The sequence below is a fragment of the Mustela erminea genome, chromosome 17 (genome assembly GCF_009829155.1).
Source record: "Mustela erminea isolate mMusErm1 chromosome 17, mMusErm1.Pri, whole genome shotgun sequence".
Taxonomy (NCBI): domain Eukaryota; kingdom Metazoa; phylum Chordata; class Mammalia; order Carnivora; family Mustelidae; genus Mustela; species Mustela erminea.
Window position 1 is genome coordinate 29,228,281 of NC_045630.1, and position 16,973 is coordinate 29,245,253.

A 16,973-nucleotide genomic window follows, 5' to 3' on the forward strand; every position below is an offset into this window, starting at 1 on the left:
GTTTGTGGTAATGACTCAGAAGTGAAAACACAGCAAGATCAGTTGGGGGCTGTACCAGCATCCCGAACAGGGGAATTCGTGTGAAATGTTCCAGAAAGAACATTGCCCCAGCCTCCATAGGCATGATTGGAGCTTCGGCGGCCCCTGCCTTCCTGGAGCTCCCTGTTGACGAGGAGAGCGGGACAGGTCAGCCAGCAGGTGTCAGATGGTATGGTAACCAGAGTCTCGGGCCCGGGAAGCACCTGGAAGAAGAGACATCGAAGTTGAGAGCTAATGGGTCAATAGAGCATTCCAGAAAGAAAGAAAGGACACTGAGTGGCAGAGGTTACTTGTTCCTATCTTGTATGCATCTATCTCTTCCTCCTTAAAATTAAAGCAACTTTTTATCCCGGTGAGCAGCATCCAGCTAAGAGATGGCATTTCCCAGACCCCCCTCGCAGCTAGTAGTGAATAATGAGATATACATGGAAGTATGTAGAGTTTTTTAGGAGTCCTGTCTCATGTAGGAGTCATAGCCTGGCTCCTCCACTTTCCCGCCTTGAACGTGGACCTGATGGCCGGAATTCCAGCAGCCATTTTGTACCACGAAGCCAACCTCGGGAGGGAAGCTAACTGCTAAGAACAGCAAGGCATAAAGTTGAAAGGAGGCTGGGTCCCTGGCAGCTGGGGGCAGCTAGACAAGCCCTGGAGAGCCTTCCTTCTAGCTGCTTTCACACACAGGAGGGATGAAAGTCATATTTAAACTATTCATGTCTTATTATCCTGTGTAGCTGCCCCTAACCCCTACTGACCCAGCCACCTGCACCACAGCCCAGGGGGAGGGGGCCCAGGGTATGGTCCTCAGTCTGCAGAGTGCATGGTGGGGGAGGGGTGATGAGGGGCCTCAAAACTGCTGGCACTGATGAAAGGTTTGAAAGAACAGGTTCTCCCCTCCCTCTCATCTACATCTGGGTAACGGACAACCTCCTGTCCCTGGAGCCTTGGGACCAGGGAACAAAGTGTCCCATGTCAGCATGTCTCAGCCCTGGGGCCCCCATCACAGATGACAGCCCCTGTGTGTGACAACAGCCTCCAACAGTCCAATCCGGCCTACCCTCTCGGGGCTGTTTGAGGTTAGAGAACAGAACTTGTCGAAAACCAGGAAAGGTCTCCAGCCCCCTTCACGGGTCATGCCTAAGAGGCCTGCTGCCCAGGTTGGCATGGTCCATGCACTACACCCAGGAACAGGGCCCTGGAGCAGCCGGAGCCGATGGCTCTGCTGGCCTCTGCGTACCTCCCCCCACCCCCCGGCCTCCCCAGCAGAGGTCCGACAGCTTTCTGTCTCCAAGGGGAGCATGGCTGGCCCTCGGCCACCAAGAAGCCCCAAGCCCAGCCGTTTGCCCTTCTTGGGGAAACCTGCTCACCCCCTTCTGGGTTGCCCTCCCCCTCCAGCACCAGCCCCCACTCTGCCCCCACCCCAGAGAAACTGAGCCCTAACCTCCTGAGTAAACCAGAAACACGGGGGAGATTACCTCCCACCTTCCTATCGCTTCTCCACTGTGGGGGGAAGGGATGTCTCAAGGAGCTCATTTAAAACTTATTAGGTGCTTGCTTCGGCAGCACATACACTAAAACTCACGTTAGGCTTCTTCCTTCCCATCACTGACAGCCAAGGTGCGCCCCAGCCAGAGACAATGCACCTAAACACAGCCAGGGTCAGGTGCACGGAACACGGGAGCCACAATGAAGAGGCTCTCCCCGGCCAGAGACAGCCAGCGCGGGCCAGGAAGGACAGTGCTTTAACAGACTGAAATGGGTCAAATGTATTTGAGTCCCTGAGGCTGCAATGATACTGGAAAGTAAGAAAGAGAAAGAAAGAAAGAAAGAAAGAAAGAAAGAAAGAAAGAAAGAAAGAAAGAAAGAAAGAAGAAAGAAAGAAAGAAAGAAAGAAAAAATAAATAAATAAATTGGTTGTCAGTTAATGATGTTAATAAGTGAATTCTTTATCTTGAAAACTGACAAGTGAAAGAAAAAAAAAATCAAGCTAGAAACAAGGATAGAAAGAAACCACTCTGTTCTGAGTAAATATATACCAAGATGTTAAGGGAGGAAGGGGTGTGGGAGGGAGAGGAGGGGAGAAGGAGAGAGAGGAGGGGGTAGGAGGGATGAGGGAAGAATAGGAGGGGCCGGGAGGGGGAGGGAGGAGGGGGGAGGGGAAGAGGGAAGGGACAGAAGAGGATGGTGAGGGAGGAGGGAGAGCAGAGGGGAGGAGGAGAGGGAGGAGGAGGGGGAAGAAGGGGAAGGGAGAAGGGAGGTGAGGAGTCTAGTCTGCAATGAGTCTAAAGTCATGGACACAAGACTATGCTCCCGTGGTCAACAGGAGGTGACCCATGGCCGACTGGCAGGGGTTTAGAAAAAGCAGGGACAAGGGAGCTTCCTTGTGTAGGTTTTTTTAAAAACAGCAACAAAAGGCTGGAGTGGTTAAGATCATCAGTCCTGAGATCAGACTGGTCAGGTGTGAGGGCCAGCTCCACCAGCCACTGACCATAGGAACTCGGACAACGCACTTCCTTCTTCTGCGCCTCAGTTCTTCAGCTGGGAAATGGGACAACACTAGTGGGAAAGGTCGGAGCAGCTCAGCATCCCAGGGGGACATAACGTGAGTGCTCATGACAGCAGCGACAGGCGGTGGGTCTCTACCATGGGTCATCCCTGGGCCCTGCTCTCCCCTGCAGGGGTCCCTACATGGCTGGGGTTTCACGTAGGGCCGGAGGGATCACTGAGCACATGGATTGTCCTCTTGCTCACGTCTTCTCTGAAGTCTGTTCCCTTGGGGAAGAAGCCTCAAGGCCGGGACGCAGGCACAGGACCCACCCTGGGCATCGCCTCATCGTCTTCTTGCTAAATTCCCATCTAGACATCCGGAGACAGAGGTATTATCGGCTTTTTCAGAGGAAGAAAATGTCAAGTGACCAGAGGTCACCCAGGGGAGCAGTGAGAGTCAGTAGCTCAAGCCCTTGGAATGGCGCTCCCGGCAGTGCCTCCCTGTGTCCCCAGCCCATCACTCATCTGCCAGCAAGCGGGGCTTCCTGACCCCTGACACCTGCTCTTCCCCTGGAGCTTTAAACCTACCCACGCACACCGGACGCCTGGGCGGCTCAGTCGGGGAAACATCTGCCTTCAGCTCAGATCATGATCCCCTGGGATCCAGTCCCAAGTTGGCCTCCCTGCTCAGGGGGAGCCTGCTTCTCCCTCTGCTTCTGTGATCTCTCACTCTCTCACTTTCAAGCAAATAAATAAAATCTTTAAAAAAATAAAATAAAATAGCTATTGCAGAGAACATCACAGAACATTAATTGCCTAATAAGAGAGTCAGAGAACATCAAGAACCTACCAAAATGTGTGGGCTCCGTAACCCCCTGGCAGAGCTCTCCCCCAAAATCATTCTCTTGAACTACTCTGTGGTGGGGGTGGGGACGGGAAGAGGACTCCCCACTCTCTCTTCTTATGCTTTTGGAATCAGCTCTGTAGTTTTCTTAAAAAAGGTTTTATCTTTATTTGAGAGAGAGAGAGAGATCTCATGAGACAGTTGGGGGGACAGAGGGAGAAGCAGGCTCCCCGCCAAGCAGGGGCCCCATTCGAGTCTCGATCCTGAGACTCTGGGATCATGACCTGAGCCGAAGGCACACGCCTAATGAGCTGAGCCCCCCAGGCGCCCCGGAATCTGATCTTCATTATTTGTAATTCTTCCCCACCACATCTGTATTACTGAGAGATTATAAATGTATTCTGCGGCGTCTCCAGCGGCCTCACAGAGGGAAGGAATGAGTCTAAACCTAATGGGGCAGATTGGAGATGGTCAGAAATCCTTGTGAAGTCGCAACCCAAAGTCCTAACCACCAGCAGCCCAGCAGGTAACTGGTTTGGAGACAGGGCCTTCAAAGAGACGATTAAGTCAGAATGAGGTCATGAGAGTGGGCCCTCCTCCAACCTGACCGGGGCCCTTCTGGGAGGAGGAAATCTGGACACACAGAGAGACCCCAGGAATGTGCAAACACACGGGGAAGGACCCCGTTGGAGGGTATCTGTCTGCAAGGCCTGAAGAGAAGCCTCCAAAATGTAACTGTCCCTCAGAACAATGTATTACTTAAAATGTAACTTACAAGAAATTGTACTAGCCATCATGCATGTTTAGATATAGCCTTAAGAAAACCGTGTACTGGCAACAGGCCTCTGGGCGAGAGGACGATATATATACATCCTTGAAGCCGAGCAGCTGGGGACGCCTGGCTCCATCAGGGCGGAAAACCGCCTGCTTCATTTTTCTGTTCTCTCCCCTTCCCCGGAGAGCACCTGTGGCTAATTAGATGATCCCTTTGGTTTGTTTGGTTTTTTTTGTTTGTTTGTTTTTTGGTTTTTTTGTTTGGTTTGGTTTTTTAAAATATTTTATTTATTTATTTGACAGAAAGAGGTCACAAGTAGGCAGAGAGGCAGGTGGCGGGGGGCGGGGGGCGAGGAAGGGAAGCAGGCTCCCCGCTGAGCAGAGAGCCCAATGTGGGGCTCGATCCCAGGACCCTGGGATCATGACCTGAGCCGAAGGCAGAAGCTTTAACCCACTGAGCCACCCAGGCGCCCCTAGATGATCCCTTTGAATGTGCTTGCTCAACTATAAATTTTATACTGCTTGACCAGACATATCCTGCTTTTCTTCTTGCTTCTCTAAAAGACTTACAATCAATGTATAACTCCTATTCATTCTTGTTTATCTACAAAGCATATGATTAATGTATAGCCTTCTTCAGCTCCTTTGTTGATTACTGTCTATATCTAATAAATACGGGACTGAGGAGTTGATTGGGGCGACAGTCTTTTCTACTGTTGTCCCCTGCTCCCTCTCTCTTGCAGCTGACTCGTTCTCCTGAGCGCCGTCGGGAAGCGGCATCCTAAGAAGCCCACACTGGCACCGTGAACTTCAGCCTTCAGACTTCAGCCTCTGGAACTGTGAGCAAAGAACTTGCTGTCATTTAGAGATTTTATTATGGCTGCCCTAGCAGACTTGTATGCTACTACCTGCGCAACACTGGGCAGGTCACGCAACCTTACTGAATCTCTCCTCTCTGTCTACAGCCAGGTGGTCAAGAAGATAAGAACCTGGGGTGCCTGGGTGGCTCAGTGAGTTAAAGCCCCTGCCTTCGGCTCAGGTCATGATCCAGGATCCTGGGATCAAGCCCTACATCGGGCTCTCTGTTCCGCAGGGACCCTGCTTCCTCCGCTCTCTCTCTGCCTGCCTCTCTGCCTACTTGTGATCTCTGTCCAATAAATAAATAAAATCTTAAAAAAAAAAAAAAAAGGAAGAAGATAAGAACCTGTGGACTGCACGAGTCAGCACCGGGAGCTCCAGCATACACCAAGGCAGGGGTGCAAGGTGACATCCAGGAACTAGAATGCTTCCCTCGGCATAAATAAGATGTTCTGAATATCTACTGCTGCATAACAAACCCTCCCCAAACCTAGCGGCTTCACACATCAACAAAGATTAATCCTTTCTCTCAGATCTGTGGTTCTGCTGGTTTCCCTTCTCGCACTGCTGCCGTCAGATGGCAGCTAGGCTGGACCGGCCAAGGTGACTCACTCCCATGTGTGGTGCCTTGGAGGGGAAGGCTGGGAGGCTGCAGGCTCTCTGTCTCCACATGGCTAGCCTGGACTTTCTCACTTGGCAGCTGAACCCTAAATCCCAAGGGTGAGCTTATAAGGAGGAAATGAAAGTTGCCTGTTGGCAGAGCACCACCCCTCGCCCAGAGTTCTGTTGGCCAACAGAATGCAGGACCAAACCAGGTTGATGGGAAAGAGACAATGGGGAGAGTGACCGAAAAAAACTGTTAACATCACTAATCCACTGCAAAATGGGAGGGAACGATGTGAGGATATATACATATTTGCTTCTTGTTTTTTCACTGATGCATGGGTAAACCAACTAATAAAAATCACCTAGGTTAGTAAAAGTTACCTATGTAGGGTGAGAGTACAAGGTGGAGGACCTAGAGATAAAAGCCAGACTTCTCCGAATGTGTCTCATTACAGGGTTTTGACTTTGCAGTCATAATTTAAAAAAAATAATAAACGTGGCAATATACCTAAAATTAACATAACACTGTATTTTAATTAAAGTACTTGAATTAAAAAAAACAAAAATTAAAAAATTTTTAAAAGCATAGCAAAAAAAGCAAGTCTTAAAATTGAAAACAGGTGGGGCACCTGAGTGGTACAGGCTATTGAGCGCAAACTCTTGATTTGGACTCCTGTCATGATCTCAGGGTCGTGGGATTAAGCCCTGCATCAGGCTCCGCACTCAGCTCAGAGTCTGCTTAAGAATCTTTTCTCGGGGCGCCTGGGTGGCTCAGTTGGTTGGACGGCTGCCTTCGGCTCAGGTCATGATCCTGGAGTCCCGGGATCGAGTCCCACATCAGGCTCCCAGCTCCACAGGGAGTTTGCTTCTCCCTCTGACCTTCTCCTCGCTCATGTTCTCTCTCACTGTCTCTCTCTCAAATAAATAAATAAAATCTTTAAAAAAAAAAAAAAAGAATCTTTTCTCCCTTTCCCTCTGCCCCTTCCCCTCCCCTCATATACAGTCATACTCTCTCCCTCTCTCTCCCTCACTCTCTCAGATGAATAAATAAATCTTCAAAAAAAATTGAAAACAGGGTGGCTGGCTGGCTCAGTCGGTGGAGTGTGTGACTCTTGATCTTGGGGTTGTGAGTTCAAGTCCTATGTATTAAACTTTTTTAATTTAAAAAAATTGAAAACAAAAGGAAAGATTCACCTAGCCGCAGATCAAGTCACTAGCATAACTAGCATAACAACACAGAGAAAATAATTTTTCAAATGACTTTAGAATATGGAATTTCGGTTATACAGTCCTGGTGACACATATTCTAAGGACAAAACAAACCACAGAGAAACCTTATACCATAGTCAGTAATCTTATTGTTAGCCCAATACGCATATAGCTATTTTGAAACTCTTCTAGTTCTATTGTGGAACAAGTCAAATAAGCAATTATGTTGAAGTCATTTAAAACCAAGCTTTTCAGCAAAGAGAAAAGAAATGAAAGCATAAATTCAACCAAGTTAAGTAAAAACCCTGTAATCTTACATTTGAATTGGAAATATCAGGGTGAACTCATAATTTTTTTCCTTTACAAATATGAGACTAAAACCATTATATTTGTATTTTTGCATCCATTTCAAAACCAGACAAAACCTATGATGCTAGAAGTCTCTCCTGGGAGGGGGAGACGAGGGGGTCTTTTAGGTGCTGATCATCTATTTCTTGATCACTCCATGTGAAAATTCACCAAGCTGAATGTTCATGATCTATTCACCTTCCTGTTACATGGGCTCTGCTTCAGTGAAAAGTTCAATTGAAAACAAACAAGCCCCCCACCCCACACTCCGAGCTCCGAGGGCTGTCAGGTCTGATGACCCAGCAGCAGTGAGCACTGCCAGTAACCGGCTGGGGTTCTCTAAGCCCCATTTCCTCCCAGAGTAACCCGGGCTCCTTGGAGAAATGGCAGTTCTAGGTCTAGGGCGGAAACACCCAAGAGGAGCTTGGGGGATCTTGTTGGACCAGAAAAAAAAGAACCACTGTGTGCCCAAAGTCTACTATGACAAAAAAATGTCTTTGGTCAATATTCAAAGCTGCAGAGACACACAGTCCTTACTATGAAAATTCACTAAAAGGAGAGAAATTCTTCTTTGAATTTTTTTAAAATTTTATTTATTTGACAGAGATCACAAGTAGGCAGAGAGGCAGGCAGAGAGAGAGGAAGGGAAGCAGGCTCCCTGCTGAGCAGAGAGTCTGAGCAGAGAGGGGCTCGATCCCAGGATCCTAAGATCATGACCTGAGCTGAAGGCAGAGGCTTTAACCCACTGAACCACCCAGGCGCTCCAAGAAATTCTTCTTTTAAAACGTAATCTGATAACAAGTAGGAAGAAGTGATAGAACCGGGGCGGGGGGGGGGGGGGGGGGGGGGGGGGGGGGGGAGGGGGATCACTGTTTTGCAGCCTCTAAAGGAAATGGTGAATCTGAGCTTCTAAACCCATCTCGCGGGTATGACCTGAAGCCACCTAGAGAGACCAACCAGACCCTGTGTCTCGTGCTGGCATGTGGTAAGGAGCATAGAGCACCACCTACAAAATCTTCCTGCCTGGAAAATGGACCTGGGACCCCATGGCCCGCCAAGGAGGGCGTCATGGGAGGTAGGGGTCCACCTGTGTGCAGGCGATAGGTTACTTGTAAAGAATTTTAAACCAATAATAAAACCATCTAAAAGTCTGCTTTTTTTTTTTTTTAATCTATTTAAGCAATCTCCACACCCAATATGGGGCTTGAACTCATGGCCCAGAGATCAAGAGTCACATGCTCCACCAACTGAGCCAGCCAGACACCCTGCGGTCTGCTTTTTTGTTATCACCAAGACATCAGCAACCTTGAACAATGTTGGTGATAAATACCCCCTCTTCTGGGAGGTCTGTCCCCCATGGTTCTCCAGCCTTCATACAGCTCTGCCTGAGAAAAATGTATTGCATAAAGGTAATTAAGATGATTTACAACAGGTTTGATAATGACATGACACTGTATTTTAACACATGCACGTATGAAATCAGTTCAAAGTGACCAAGATCATTTATGAATGAAATATTATGACAGTTAAAATTGCTTGAAAGTTCTCCATTAAACGAGGGCGCCTGGGTGGCTCAGTCAGTTGGGCCTCTGACTCTTGATTTCCGCTCAGGTCAGGATCTCAGGGTTTTGAGATCAAGCCCTGAAGGCAGCTCCGTGCTCAGCGGGGAGTCTGCTGGAGATTCTCCCTCTCCCTAGCCTCTCCCCCTGCTCATACTCTCTCTCTCAATAAATAAATAAAATCTTTAAAATAAATAAATAAAATAAAACGCTCCGGTAAACAAACGAGCAAGCAGCCAAAGCTGGCAGAACAGAGGATACGAGATGGGCCATGAGTCGGGCGATGGGTACACAAGGATTCCTTACTCTTCTCTCCTTTGTGTGTATCTGTGTTTCAACTTTTCTCATAGGGAAAAAGAGGCAATATGTGCACAGCCAGTGCTGTGCTTGCGACGCCCACACTGCTGTCTGCGCTAGGGTGGGTGGGTGGTGGTGAGATCACGAAGTTCCATGATCTTCATCACCGCCGTCAGATGTGAAGCAAGCCAGGGTTCAAATGTGGGGTGAATGGCATGTCATGCTCTGGGAAGGAGAGCCAGGTAGACCCCAGGGAACTAAAGACAATGTCCCTGCAAACAAGGATGCATAATCCAGGCAAAGTGTCTGCATTGGGAGCTAAGGAAACCTTAGGACATGCTTGGGGATGGGAATCTGTCCTCCACTGACCACACAGTCTCCTGCCTGAGGGGATGGGGAAGATGAAGGAGCTTAGGGACAAAACAAGGGACTGGCAGTCATGAGGAAAGTCTCCATCCCCAGCGCCACGACAGGACAAGTCACAAAGACATCTCATCACAGATTCCCATGACGAGGGGCTCAGTAACAGCAGGGCATGTGCCAGATTCTGGATCTGGATTGGAGGGAGTCCCTGCACTGATGCCCAAGGGCAGGGCTCAGTTCTGGCATCCCCCAGCCCAGGATGTGCCAACCAGCCCCAGAGGGCACGGTATGGGGGAGGGGAGCCCGCAAGGGGACTAAAAACCCTGGAGGGAGGTGGTTAAAGCCCTCTGGCCACTTCTATCAACGTCCCCCCTCCCTCACACACTGATTGCTTATATTGTTGAAGATGTATTAGAAAATCTTCCATTGGTCCTGATTACATTAGTAGCCTGTGTTCTTTTAATCTGTTTGCATGGCTTCTACACACGGAGCCTCATTTTCTACTCTCAGTCGAAATGCCCAGGGCGCCTGAGTGGCTCAGTCAATGAAGCATTTGACCCTTGATTTTGGCTCAGATCATGGTCCCGGCACCCTGGGATGGTCTCAGCGCTCAGCACACAGTCTGCTCGTCCCTGTGCCTCTGCCCCTCCCCACCCCCATGCACTCTCTCGTTCTCAGATAAATAATAAATAAAATCTTTAAAAACAAATAAACAAATAAGGGAGAAATGCCCTCTCACCAGGCAGGAAAATGGGCATGAGGCTCAACACCCCTCCATTGGGCAGCAAGGCTGGTCGCCTAAGGTCTGTGAGATGAGGAGCTGGTTTGGACTTGCCCTCTGGGGCTGACGATGTTGGAAGACCTGAAACCGCAGAGAATTCTACTGGCAGGTGCAGGAAGAGGGACAGCTCAGGCGAGTCCCCTTCGTTCCTCTAATCCTGAACCACCAGTGACTTGCACCCTACCGGGGGTGGTAAGGAACACCGGGCCAGCCCCTTGGGTCCTGGGCTTCAGGCCCCTGCAGTGTCAGGACAGAAGGGCAATGACTCAGGCCCTTCTGGCCCACAGAAACTACATAAACCTAAACCTTTCTCCAGAAGTCGACTGGAAAATAAAGCTCTATTTTAAAATAAATGCCAACATTTTATTTTATTTTTTTATTTGACAGAGAGAGCACACAAGTGGGCAGAGCAACAGGCAGACGGGGAGGGGGAACCAGACTCCCTGTTGAGCAGGGAGCCCAATCCGGGGCTTGATCCCAGAACCCCAGGATCATGACCTGAGCCGAAAGCAGACGTCCAACCGATGGGGCCACCCAAGTGTCCCTATAATTGCCAACATTTTAAAATCCAAACGGATAAGCTACTTCGGAACACAGATGGGTTCTTTGTCGGGTAGCTCATTGCCTGTCAAGCACTCACCGGAGGACCTTGAATATAGTTCTTGGCGGTTCTCCCCCAGAGAGACTGCAGGCGACCTACAGCGGACTCTCTCACCCAGCAGTTAGCAGAACAGCACGGTGGAAGACTCTCGATGCTCCCTAACTACAGTCATATGTCAAACCATGACAAGGACCTATGGTCTGCTTTGTTGTTAGAGCTTGAGAGATGGTTAGGGAATGGGGGTCCCAACTGCCTGTCTCCCTCTTTTCTCATTCTTCCCTTCCACCTGCTGTATCTGAGCATGTGCATGTGTGTGTGTGTGCACGCTCATATGCATGTTTGTGTGTGCTTGCGTGTGCACACTTGTGTGCGTGCTTGTGTGTGCACACTTATATGAATTGTGTGCCTGTGTGCACACTCGTGTGCATGTGCATGTATGCATGTGTGTGCTTGTGGGTGCGTGCATGTGTGTGCTTGTGCGTGCACACATGTGTGCCTATATGTGTCTGCACTGTGTGCATACTCGTGGGCATATGTGTGTGTGCATGTGTTTACGCCAGGGGCATGAGTAGGTGGGAAAGGAGAACACTTTCTGCCCAGCAAGGAGGTGGCCTCTGAGGGCCCCTGCGCCCTCCTCCCCGCACCCTGGGACACCATCTCCAGTGCATGAACAGCAGGACTGACACAGAGAGGAAAAATGAGGACCCGGTGAGCTGGCCCAAGCACAACTCTCCTCCCCAGGCCTGGCCCTCCTGCTCCACCTCGTCCTGGGCTGCCTGCCCGCAGGGCTAACGCCCTCGTCCGCTGAGAGCTGCCGGGATGCTCACCTGCCCCCCTCGCCCAGCGCAGACAGCAGTGTGGGTGTCACAAGCTGCCTGCCATGTGAATGAAAGCCCATTTAGGGACCACATCCTGCTTTCTCTCCACTCCCGCCCCCCAAGTCCACTGACACCCCGGCTGCCTGACCTGGCTGGCTTCTTGGGGACTGAGGCGTGACCGTGACAGAACCCCTCACCTCAGAAACCCCTGCACAGCCTGTGAAGGAGCATTCTCGGAGAAACCTTGGCATCTCTGCTCCCCGGAGGCGCCCTCATTCGGTGCAAAGCTGCTAATTAAAGCCATGAGCTGCTGGGTGCGGTGGGGGGCGCTCTCCTCGTGCTGGGGTTAGCGCCTGTGTGAGCCCAGCTGAAGTGGCTGGGCTTGGGGGTCTTTGGCGACAGGCCCAGGAAACAAATGAGGCTCCCAAGGGCCGTCTGAAGTCCGCGCTGAGCGGTTCTGTTGTTTTGGTAAGAGACAGAAGCCTCATCATGACTGCCAGCCCATTTGCAGATGACTGGGGGACAGACTCCACCACCGGAGCTGACTCTGCTCTCTGCCCTTGGGCGGATTTGGTCTTCCATTAACTGGGGGCTAATTTATGTCTCTAAGGAGAGACCTTTCAGCCTTCCAAGAGGATTGAAGGATGGAGGGGAGAGCCTAGTAACAGCGGGCGGCCTGGCTTGGGCCGGTGGCGCCATCAACAGGCCTTTCAAGACACTGCACGCTTCAGAGCCCGTCCTTTGCCCAACAGCTGAGAGTGAAGAACGGGAGCCTGCACCTGCCTGGAATATGCTGGCCCAGGTCCCCGACTCACCCCAGCCTGCCTGGGGGCGGGGGAGGACATGCAGGAGGGGCTCCAGGGAAGACAAGGGGCTAGAACTGAAGAGGACAGACAGAAAGGGGGAAGGAACCGGGGAAGGTGTCTCTGGCCAGGTGGGGCTGGGGGCTCACCCTGTAGCGCCAAGAGCCCTGAGGACCTTCCCAGCCCCACCACCACCGCCGCCCCCCCCCCCAGGACCTGCCCTCCTCTCTCTCTCCACCTTCCTCAGAAAGGCCAGCCTCCTGGGGGTGGGGAGGGGGTCTGTCCTTCCCGGTTCCCAGGCAGAGGCATCTTTGTGGGGACTGGGCTCCTGCCCCTCTCCTGGGCGAGTGACCTTGACTGAGACACGCCCCGTCTCTGGGCATGCTTGGGGGTTGGAGGGAATGAGGACAGAGGGCTTGGCCCAGACATTGAGGGACCCCCTCTCTGCGCCGGGGTTGCTCACAATGCCCATGAGGCTCCATCTAAACTGTGCGGTCTACACCCGGCTCAGCAGCGCGGCGCCCCACCAGCCCCCTTCCCGGTTCCTCCAGCCCCCTGGCTGGCTGGGCAGCACCCTTCACGCCCACTGCTCTTGCTGGAACTGCATGGGCTGCCCCCAAACCAAGCCCCACTTTGCCTCGCCCCTCGCCTTCTTACGCTCTTCTTCCAAACACTTTCACTACCGAAGATCATCAAAGCCGGCCTCTGCCTGTTGCACATCTCCCCCTCCAACCAACGGCGGGGCAGGAGCTGCGCACGCACACCTGGCATGCTGCGACCTCCAGGACAATGTGAACGTGCCGCCTCCACTTAGACCACAGCTGCCCCTGGCTGACCCCCTGGCGACCACAGCTGCCCCTGGCTGACCCCCTGGCTGACCCCCTTTCCTCCAAGATCATCGGCTCTCCAGAGTCCCCCACCTCTGGAAGCCTTCCCTGAGCAGGGCCTCCCCACTCGGAGCCTTCTTCGCTCTAACGCTGGAGTACAAGGGGTCCGTGGGTCACAGCGGCAGCAGTGTTGGGGACCCGGGGACTCAGGGACTCGGGCATGCTCACAATATCAGCCCCACGGTCCAAGTTCCAGACGCGGGGTGGGGTTCAAAGAAAAGCAAACGCCATGCACACACTTGGCACGGAGTGGGAAAAAAATCTTCTCAAAGCCTCCAGCCCACAGAACTCTGCTAGTCCCTTCCGGGTACCACAGATGCTTGGTGACAGGCGAGATCTGTCTTCCAGAAGCAGGAACTGGGGAGTATTTCTGGCCCAATTAAGCTCTAGTGCTTGACAAGAAGTAAATGCAGCCTCATCTCGCTGTGCCTAATGTGAGAAGCATACGGGCTCTGCGCGCATCTGGGCGGCGTCGCCTGCCTTCCAGCAGGTGCTTCCCACCAGGGATGGGGTGTGCACGGGGCCCAGGAGCACACGCACACATGACCGGGGAATCTCTACAAAGACTCGGTCTGCTGATCGCATCAGCCTCAGGCTGCATAGACAGGTATCCTTCTACAAATGATCAGTACTAGAAAATCAAGCCATTCTCTCCATTTTCGAGAGGAGATCTCTTTTTCTGAGCAACCTCGGGCTTGTCAGCGCAAACAGCGCTGTGGGGAATAAGGTAGAAACTTCAGGCGCCACAGCATTCAGACCAGCAGTTTTCGCAGGGAGGTCGGACTTGAGTCGTGATCTCTGATTGAATACTCACTCCGTAGGGAGATGCAAAGACAGACTACATAGTCTGTGTAAGAGCACACATTTTTTTTTTTTTTAATGAAACAGCCCTGCTCTATCAGCTCTAATATAAGCCGTTCTTCAGAAAGAAACCACAAGCAAGCAGCTTGTCCTCACGGTGAGGAAAGCCTCCCACTGCCCTCTCCTCCAGGCAGGACACACCCTGCCCTGATCCCTGGGCACCTGTCCTTGGGATCAGGCTCGGGGAACCCTGCTGTTCCTCTCCCCACCTCAGCCTTGAAGAGCCCCTCCCCAAGGACTGAGAACCTTGGAGGAGGGTCAAAGCCCCTCTCTTGCCAGCCACCCCACCTCCTGCCTTTGTGTGGACACGGGCCCTTGTATGCCATGGGTTCTCCTTCCTCTTGGCTCTCTGAGAGAGCATAGAGCAGAGGGCAATCACCATGCAAGACCTGTGAGGGATCAGGATCAGGGAAGGACAGGAGGTCATCTGTAGGTGATTTGTTCATGTACTGAAGCTCCGCAGAGCGCTTAGTGAGGGGCGAGTGCTGTTCATTTTTGAGACCCCAGCGTCTAGCACAGGGTGCGGCTCATGGCAAAGCCCCAGGAGCTGCTGGAGTTGAGCTTATGCGCAGTCAGGCTGGAGGGGGCAAGAGTCCCCTTGGACCATTAGAGGTCACTTAAATACAACATCTCCATCCCACCACCAAAGCATCACCAAAGGGATCACAACAGAGATGGGGCTTGGGGCTGCCTCCCAGTGGCCTCCGGAGGCTGAGCAAGGCCCGGGGAGGTCTAGGGCCACGGCTGACCAGCCTGGACTTTGACACAAGGACATCCAGACCCATCAGCACCCCCTCAGCTCCTGCTCATCCCCATCACCTTGTGACCTGGAGAGTCGCCCTGGTTCCTTCTCTGTATAATGGGGTTAAATGTTCCTGCCTTGAGGGGGTTGGTCACAGGGTTGGTCGGAGGACTGAATGAACTCCGTGCACGGCAGCTGACTTCAGAGTGTGCCTTTGCTTGGGCCGTGTCCATCTGTCTGTCTCTAGCTGTAACTGTGCATGTGCCTGCTATATTCCCACACCTAGGGCACGTCCTCTCTCTGTCCGAATTTTCACCCCCTCTCTTGGAATCTTCCTCCACGTCCAAGCTCTGAGCTCAGAACCCCGCCAAGGGGGCCCAGGCAGCAGCTGGGGGTGGACTTGGACACAGGGCCAGCCCTTCCAGATAATGCATATGCTTCATCGAGGCTCCCAGATGCCCCAGACCCAATTAGCTTGGCAGACTTAGTGCTCAGGATGGGCTTGCAAATTAAATCCTGTTGCTGGCTCCAAAGAGTCCCCAGGGCTGTGGGGGCCAGGAGAGGGGGGTGGGGAGGAGGAAGGCAGACTCTGGGCTCCTGCCTAGCCACCCCCGGCACACTGATTATTAGACAAGCACACCCACCGGTGGATTCCAGCCTTGTTAACTTCCACAGCAGCTGCGGTAATCGCACAGGAGGCTGGCCATCAAGGCTGGAGGCCCTGCTCGTCCCTGGGAGGAGCATGAGTCCCTTCTTGGGAGGGGGCAAGGTGGAGCGTGGAGACCTGAGCTGGCTCTGGGTCTGCCCCTTACCGGCTGTGTGGTCCTGCTTCACCTGACCGACCCTTCTGAGCCTCGGTTCCTCATCTGCATAACGGGGTGACAGGACCATCTCGGAAGACTGATGATGAGATTAAATGAGATAATGCCCAAGAAGTGCTCTCAGAGGCTCGTTCTTTCCCCTCACCCAGCTCCTCCAGAGGGTCAGTGCAGCCAGCAAACTGTGGGGCAACTGCCTCCTGCTCACTCCCCCAAGGGGCTGGTGCAGGTTCAAGGTCAGTCCCCGCCCCTGGGAAGGTCCTTAAGGAGGAACAATCTGTTTGCATTCACGTCCCGCCTGTGGATGAGACTTGTCTGTGATCCCCAGCCTCCAGGTCTCCAGGTCCACCTGACGTCACCTCCAGTGACAGTCATGTTCAGACCCCTGCTTGAGAATCAATCCTGTCCCAAGCTCTCACGGGCCTGTCTGCCTTGCCAGTATTCTAGCTGAGACTCCAGGACGCTTGGCTTGTCCCTTTGTCCCTCCCTCCTCGTATGTCCCAGTCCCTAAAACTATATGGTCACAATCTGCCTCAGTAACCCCACCTGAATCATATCCTGGGAATAGGAATCCTACGTTCCCCCAAACTCAGTTCCCAAATATCTGGCTAAACCCTGCTCCCAGGGGACAGAGGTCCCCAAGGTCCACTGCCTGTCAGCCTGGCCTGCTGCCCCATGTGCCTGACTCCAAGACTCAAGAGTCTGAGCCCACCTCTGTTGTCTGTCCACCACCACCACCCCCCCGCCCCACCCTGGCCAGATCAGACTCCTGAGCAATCTCGTTATTGCCCTGGGACCAAAAGGAGGCCTAGAAGTGGCCCAGACAGGGAAAGAGTCTGGCTGCCGCTGATCACTTTCATAATGTCCCCAGTGTGGGAGCAGAGGCAGCCTTGTATTTCTTACAGGCTCTAACTTCCAGACCAGAGACCCCCAAAGGGGGAGTGGTGTCCCCCAGGGATGGTGCCCTGGGACACCATCAGAAATGCCAGGAGGGCTCAGCCACTGTCCCAGGCCCAGAGCTCAGCCAGTGCTCAGAACCGTCAGGAGATGGGGGGATGCCCTGGAACCCCAACCCAAAGAACAAGAAATCTGCCTCCTCCCAAATCGGACTACAGGTGTGTGTCCTGCCTTCCTCCAAAACCCTCTCGCAGATGAACGCAAATGCATTCTTTGAAAGTAAACCCAAAGACTAGGAGAAAATGAGAGGAGATAATTATAGATAAGAGATTTCAACAAAGCTTTAAGAAGACAGAAAGCAGATGGAGGAGGGAAATTGGCAGA

The 16,973-nt window shown here is 52.3% G+C and overlaps 1 long non-coding RNA gene across 1 annotated transcript in view; it reads right to left on the reverse strand.

Moving 5' to 3' along the window:
* The window catches only part of LOC116575698, a 29,853-nt gene continuing 12,880 nt past the window's right edge, over positions 1 to 16,973 (reverse strand). Inside the window, exon 3 of the long non-coding RNA XR_004279918.1 lies at positions 1 to 242. This is a non-coding gene — a long non-coding RNA (uncharacterized LOC116575698). The remainder of the gene's footprint in view (positions 243 to 16,973) is intronic.